The following is a 6,550-nucleotide window of genomic DNA, read 5'->3' on the forward strand; positions in this document are numbered from 1 at the left end:
CCTGGATGCCTTTGGCAACTGAGGTAAAGAAAATGAGGCAGCCAGTCTGAGTGGTGCATGGTGCAGTTCCAGTATTTCTCATAATGTCTAATAGCATCTTACAGACACAGTTATTTTTGACAATGGCAGAAAGTCTTTGAGCAGATAACAATCCAAACCCAGGTTGTCCCACTGTACACACCCCTGTGATATCGAGGTATTGCATATCTCCTGTATGATCACGCAGCTCACTGCAATTCAAATTTCAAGCCAATCAAGGCTTCCCTCTTCCTCCACCCTTTTATTTTGGTGGGGTTTTTTTGTTTTTGTTTTGGTTTTTTTTTTTTTTAATTTTTTGTTTTTTTTTTAATGAATGGCACAGTTAACATAATATACTTCTGGTGCTACACTCCTGACTTGTCTCTGAGCCTTGTCTCCCAAGGCATCACCTGAGATGGTGTCACAGGTGTGAGGTAAGAGGGCTCCTAGGGATGACAGTCTGTACCCTCTGGGCAAGCAGCTTGAAGCTTTTTCTTGCTTTTACCCTCTCCTCTCCTAGTCTTGCAGTACTACAAAAGTAGGTTACTATTTCTTGATGCTAGTAAACTAATTAATTGCTTCAGTAACTCTGTCAATGCCAGTAATTCCTCTGTGATATGCAATTACCAGACTTATACCAGAGAGTTGGAAGGGGTTTCCTGAATCTAGTTCCTTAATTATAGCAAATCCCTTCACCAAGACCTTCTGGGAAAGCACCAGGATATATCTTAAAAACAATGGGTGAGGTTCTAGGGCGGTTTTTGTGTGTGCCTGTGTACCTGTGGCAAGTGTTGTTGCTTTTTTTTGACTGGCAGAATTTTGCAGCCCCCTTGCTTCTCATTGCTTTGGACCTATCTTTTAATTGCCAGCTGAAATTTATCTGTAATAGTTTTATGACTATCTGATCTTGAGCCAGAACATATTCCCAGCTTAAATGATTCTTCTCCCTTGGTAGTCTTTAAGCTGATATGCATTGTTAGAAAGTAATTTCTCAGCCTCTCTTTTGGTAGGTTATAAAAATCATCTTCTCTAGTAGCTTTCCTTCTCCTGCTGGCCCTCTGTCCGTGTCTGGCTCAAAGAAAGGGAGGGGTGGAGTGTCTGTGGTACAAAGCATGGGCTTGCAGAAGAGGCTATGCAATGGCAAACTGCTTCACTATTTCCACTGGAATTAGCCATTTTGATAACTTTGAAAAACTCATTTTCATTATCTAGAGTTATATCAGTGATTGACTGGTCATGGTGATCCACAACCTTCTTTAGCTATTGCTAAAGATGTTGCTGATGAAGTCCAATCTAATGTCAGAAATTATCATTAGTCTCTTGACTGGCTTTGCCCTTGTCCAATCAGTTTACACCACTTCCACTGCTCCCCAGTTTCCTGGTTTGTCCTGTGAGAGAGCTCCCTTTTGCTCTGCATTAATGACATCTCTTAACCTCACATCTCCAGGAGATTTTGTCAATGCTCTCTTCACTTGTGGACTAAGACATTAATGAAAGTGCTAAAGCTCCCATTAGCTTTTCTGCCTTTGTCTCCCCATTATATCCTCTCTTCCTCAGTGAGAACCGAAGCAGGGCAATGAATGCTTGTGGAAAAACCCCCTGTATTGGCCTTAATTTCCATCATGCTCTAATGGCACAGTGACTCCACTGCCCTATCTCCTCTCTTAGTGCACAAGGACTGTGGGCATTCTGGTCCTCACTCCTGGCAGTGCCTGGGGTCTGGTTTGCAGCACTTGGGCTCTCAGTATTGTCCAGTGACTTCTCCTCGCAGTGTCATCCAAGGCCCAAGATGTGTTGGTCAGCATAAGAAAACTACTCAGGCAACCTGGAAAAACCCCACTTGTTGAATGGGGAAAAGCCCAGAGAAGCCTGACAGGACATGTGGAAAGGAAATGAGAACATTCAGCAGCTCATGAGTGGTACCTGGCTGTGTGTTCACATTGGTGATCCCAGATCCAATACTCGTTAGCGGGGGCTGGTGTTAAGGCTGGGGAGCTCGTGGGGCATTACAAAAACCTCTGCCCTGCAGAAACTGCCCTGGCCCACGGAGCTGGCATGCAGGTGGCACAGACCCACCTCACTGCTGGCTGGCCTCTGGGAGCTCTGAGGGGGAGCAGGATGCTTCTTTGGGTGGGCACAGGTGGGGATTTTGGAGCAGGTGGAGCCAGATGACTGTGTGGGAGGCTGATCCATGGGTGGGGAAGAGAGGGAATTGCAGATATATTTGGGATAGTGGTGAGCCTCTCTTTTTTTTCCTTAGAAACATTCAGCTTGGAGCTTGTGAGTAAGGTGTGGAATGTGTCCTGGGCTGGGGTTATGCTGTGGGCCTGAAGGCACTGGAAGAGATGAGCTGCTGTGGGTTGGTGAGGTGTTCTTTAGTATGTCCTGCTGGTGCAGAGCAGCTGCTTGACCAAACTGCTGTGGTGGGAGAGCCCAGAGAGCTGGAAGCATTGTCCTGGGAGCTGCCCTGTGGCACAGCCTCCGCAGCAGCAGCTTTGCCCAGCGTGGTCTTGGTGCTCACTAATGTAATCACTTAATTAATAATGATTGTTTCTGTCAAGAGGGCTGCCTTTAGCTGCCGGCAAGGCCTCTCTTGCTTGTGGGGCGGAAAGATGCTTACTCTGGTGTTCCTGGGGACAGGGAGGCAGTGGTGATGCTGGCTGCTGCTTGACCTGCCAGTGCTGAGGGGGAAAGGTCCTCCCCAGCGAAGTGGAGCTGGATGCTAGCTGGAACCAGGAGACTGCCAGCCTTCAAAAATACCAACCCATCTCAGTGTCAGAAAACCATGCTACCTCCTAGAAAAGGAGACTGTTCTCAGAGAAGCTGAAACTGGCTGGTCATGGTCTTGGCTTTATCTTGACTTCATGAATTCCATGTTACTTGAAATTCAAGGTGTTTCCTGCTAGTTACCCTGCACAGTCATTGGCACTGTTTTGCAAAAGGTTTTGGCATATTGAGTTGGGTTCTGGGCCCTTCATTTAATGTGTGAAACTTAATTCTTGATTTGTCCTTCATCTTAATACATTTGTAGTGGTAATTCTGAAACTAATAATTCTGAGAACTTCCCACATGAAAGCTCTTGTTTTGATGCATTAGAAGTGATGCCCCACGCTGCATCCTGTTCCCAAATTACTGTCCAGAGAGGTATGGCCTGTGTGAGCGGTATTTATAATACTTGTAATCCAGGATAGTTACGTGTTCTGGTTGTCACACTTTTACTGGATGGCTCATATAAGTTTCCATCATCTGTTCTTTGCCCAGTTGTAGGTTGGCTGTGGTGGGTGGGAGGGAGAGAAATTTCCACCCGCCCCAGCAGCAGGCTTATGTAGTTCCCATAGTTAATTTACATCTCTTCAAAATGAAATGCAGTCTTGCTGCTGGTGCCAGGGGAGACTTCTGCCTTCCTCCTGTTCTTTTGGTTTGTACAAATGCAAACTCAAAAACACCCCCAAAAATAGCTGCAGGCTGGATGGTAGGTTTTTCTTATGCCCTCGGCAGCCAGAGAATCTGTCCCCTTTTGGTGGTGCTTCCACTGCTGTGCAGCTGCTGGCAGGATGCTTGCAGGGCAGGAGCTGCGGATCTGTACAGGGGGAAGGGGGAAGTCCAGGCTTAGGGTGAGACATGTAGGTGGAAGGGGACCACTGAGTCAGGAAACCTGAAAAAATAAGTCCTGTCTTGAATTTATGGAAATTTTCTTATCTTTCTGACTGGATTATTTGGAGTTGAGTACAGTGATCTCTTCTACAGAAAGATCATAGAAGATTGCCATGCTGTCACTGGGTTTTTCACGTAGATGGTAACATGAAATTACTGAGAGTAAGTGTGATTACCCTAAGCTGGAGTTACTTTTTTTAGCACTCTAAAAAATAACAATCAACAGTACACTAACTTGAATATAAGGTCAGTTGATACCTTCCATTCCAGTTTGAATAAAAAGAGATGAACTTTGGCAACTGGACATGAGCAGTTTCTCCTCTACATATTTTTTTTTTTTTTTTTAACTTACAAGCACATTTTTCTATGTAGGTGAGGAATGGTACTCATCTTGAAAGCACTTGCTTCTGCAAACCACAGAGCTGTTGTTGGGGCATGCCAGGGAATTCTGCAAATACGCTGACTGCTAAAAAATGGCAGCAATTAAACAGCCCTTGAAAAATTGCCTGTCAGAAGACTGAATTTGTGTTTTTAAACTGACCTGTGAGAGCAAACAAAGCTTTTAATTTTGACTTGCCTTGCTTACTGAATAAATGACAGCATTCCCTCAGCCTACTAATTTGTCAGTTTAAGGAATGCATTTCTTTGTTGAATTTCTGCTGTTAGGTAATTAAATAAAGCAAACTTCATCGGTAGAAGTTGGGTTTCAGCTGGTAGGTTCACTTCACAGCTTGGTTTTCTCTTTTTTTTGGTATAAATTTGCAGTAGTGAAGCTTGGCTGCTAACATGCACTAAGTCCATGTTCAGAAAGGCTGACAATAGGGACTGTTTTGCTTTGGCACACTTGGTATCAAATGGTTGTTCCTTATCCTCAGTTTTATTCCACCTCTGTGCCATGTGATTGTGGTGGTCCCAATCAAATTAAAGATTGCAATTTATCACTGAACTGTCTGTTTTCATCCTGAAATGTGAATTTCTTCCCGTTTTTTCCTGTACTGTATTTTTTTGTTTGTTTGTTTGTCTTTTAAGAAAAGTTCAAAGGCTCTGACAGACACATTTGTCTCTGCTTTAGCGTTTGTTCTGTCTCTCTGGAACGGGTTCTGGTGTACTGCTGCCAGTGAGATGGTCCCCATAAGAATATATGTGCATGCTGCCAGGCTTACTCTCTTGGCTCTACTTGCAGCCTCATCCATGCTGCTTTCTGGTGGATTGCTACAGGGAAGTGCTCTGGGCAAAAGTCAGGATTTGGAGGATGGACCTTGTGCAGAGACTTCCTTCTGTAGGCTCTAGCACCTTGAAATGTTTGGAAGCACTTTGCTTTCCCCACACCCCCCTCTCATGATGAACTTCTGTAGGGTTCAGGGTTCACTGTTGGCATGCAGCAAGTATTTAGAGTTAGCAAAATTGAGAGAGCTCTGTGATTAGGCCTCAGAAAGGAGCACTGCAGGAAGCCCATCCTTGCACTGCCACACCCGAGTGGGTGGTCAGGATGCAGCCCCAGCACTGTCTTTCCTCGGCTCTGTGCTGCAGATGTGGCACATGTGTTCCCTGAGGCACGGGAGCCAGAGTTCTGCTGCCTGCTGGGGCTACAGAGGTCCTGAAGTGACCACCAAAACATCACTCTTATTTCTAGAATAAGATCAATCAAGTCTTGCCTATGAAGAACTGGTTAGTTTCTGTTCTCAGACCTCGGTTCCAGCACATCAGGGCAACTTCAATGAGGAAAAAAAAACCCCAATAAATGCTTTGGTATATTTTGAATAGTATAGAACACTCTTGACTGATAAGCAACCTACTGAAGCATCAGGCCTGCTCTTTGGGCTGCTGAGAGCTTGAACATCTCCTTTCTCCCTGCCTAATCAAAATTGTTTTGTCAGACTAAATACTAAAAATAAGAAAAATAGAAATTGAACAAAGCTCCAGTTGTTTTGAGGCGATTTTTTATTTGCCTGCTCAGATCCTTTTCAGAATTTTGAAGCAAGCAAGCAATTTATTACTCTCTCAAATGCTTCTTTTTCTCTCCCTCAGTCCTGTCCTGCTCTTCCCCATCCCGTGAGATGCTTTCTAGGCTCTCAGGGAAGGAGGAATACATCTCCTAGCTGTGGCAGCTCAGTGTGGACCTGTACCGGAGGAAAAAGCTTCACTGCTGGTCTGTTATCTCCCTCTTGTGGACAGACTTCTCTCTTTCCTATGAGCAGGTGACATTGCAGCAGGATGTGTGGTTTGGCACAGCTCACAACTGTGAATTAATTTCTAGGCAAGCATGCTATATACTAATTACTGAAGCAGGCTGGGTTTCCCTTCTCTGAGGGTGTAACTTTGTAGTGTGAGCCAACCCCAAATCGGCCCTGTGAATAAATGCTGCTGCAAAAGAAACCATCATTACATTTACATTTGACAAAGCAGAACTGAAAGTTTTAGAGCTGCCTTTCACATTTTGGCTGTCACTTCCTCCTTTTCTCGATTGCTAATAAATTGCATTTTAGCAACTGAAATACTACTGATTTAGAGCTTTCCAGTCACTAGTGATGTGTAAGTTTTGGGTAACTTAACAGGGAGGAGAACAAAATTTAACTTAAAAGTGCATATCTGAAAGCTGTAAGAACAGTGACTACAGGTTTGCCTGTCTTTTAGTCAAGTTTTTTTGTGCTGTCTTACATATGATAAAATCCAATAAATCCATCCCTTACTTGTACACCTGCTCTGCCTCTGAGGCAGCACTACCAGGATCACCTTGCTGAAAATCATGTCCTTTCTACCTTTGATTTAATGGCATCTGTGGTTGATGTTCTTGACCATTTTAAATCTCTTCTGATTGGAGTTTTGAAGAGAAGAGCTGAGCCAAGGACAAGTGATGGCATTTTTCTGGCTATGGAGT

The sequence above is a fragment of the Cyanistes caeruleus genome, chromosome 2 (assembly GCF_971803275.1).
Source record: "Cyanistes caeruleus chromosome 2, bCyaCae1.hap1.1, whole genome shotgun sequence".
NCBI lineage: Eukaryota > Metazoa > Chordata > Aves > Passeriformes > Paridae > Cyanistes > Cyanistes caeruleus.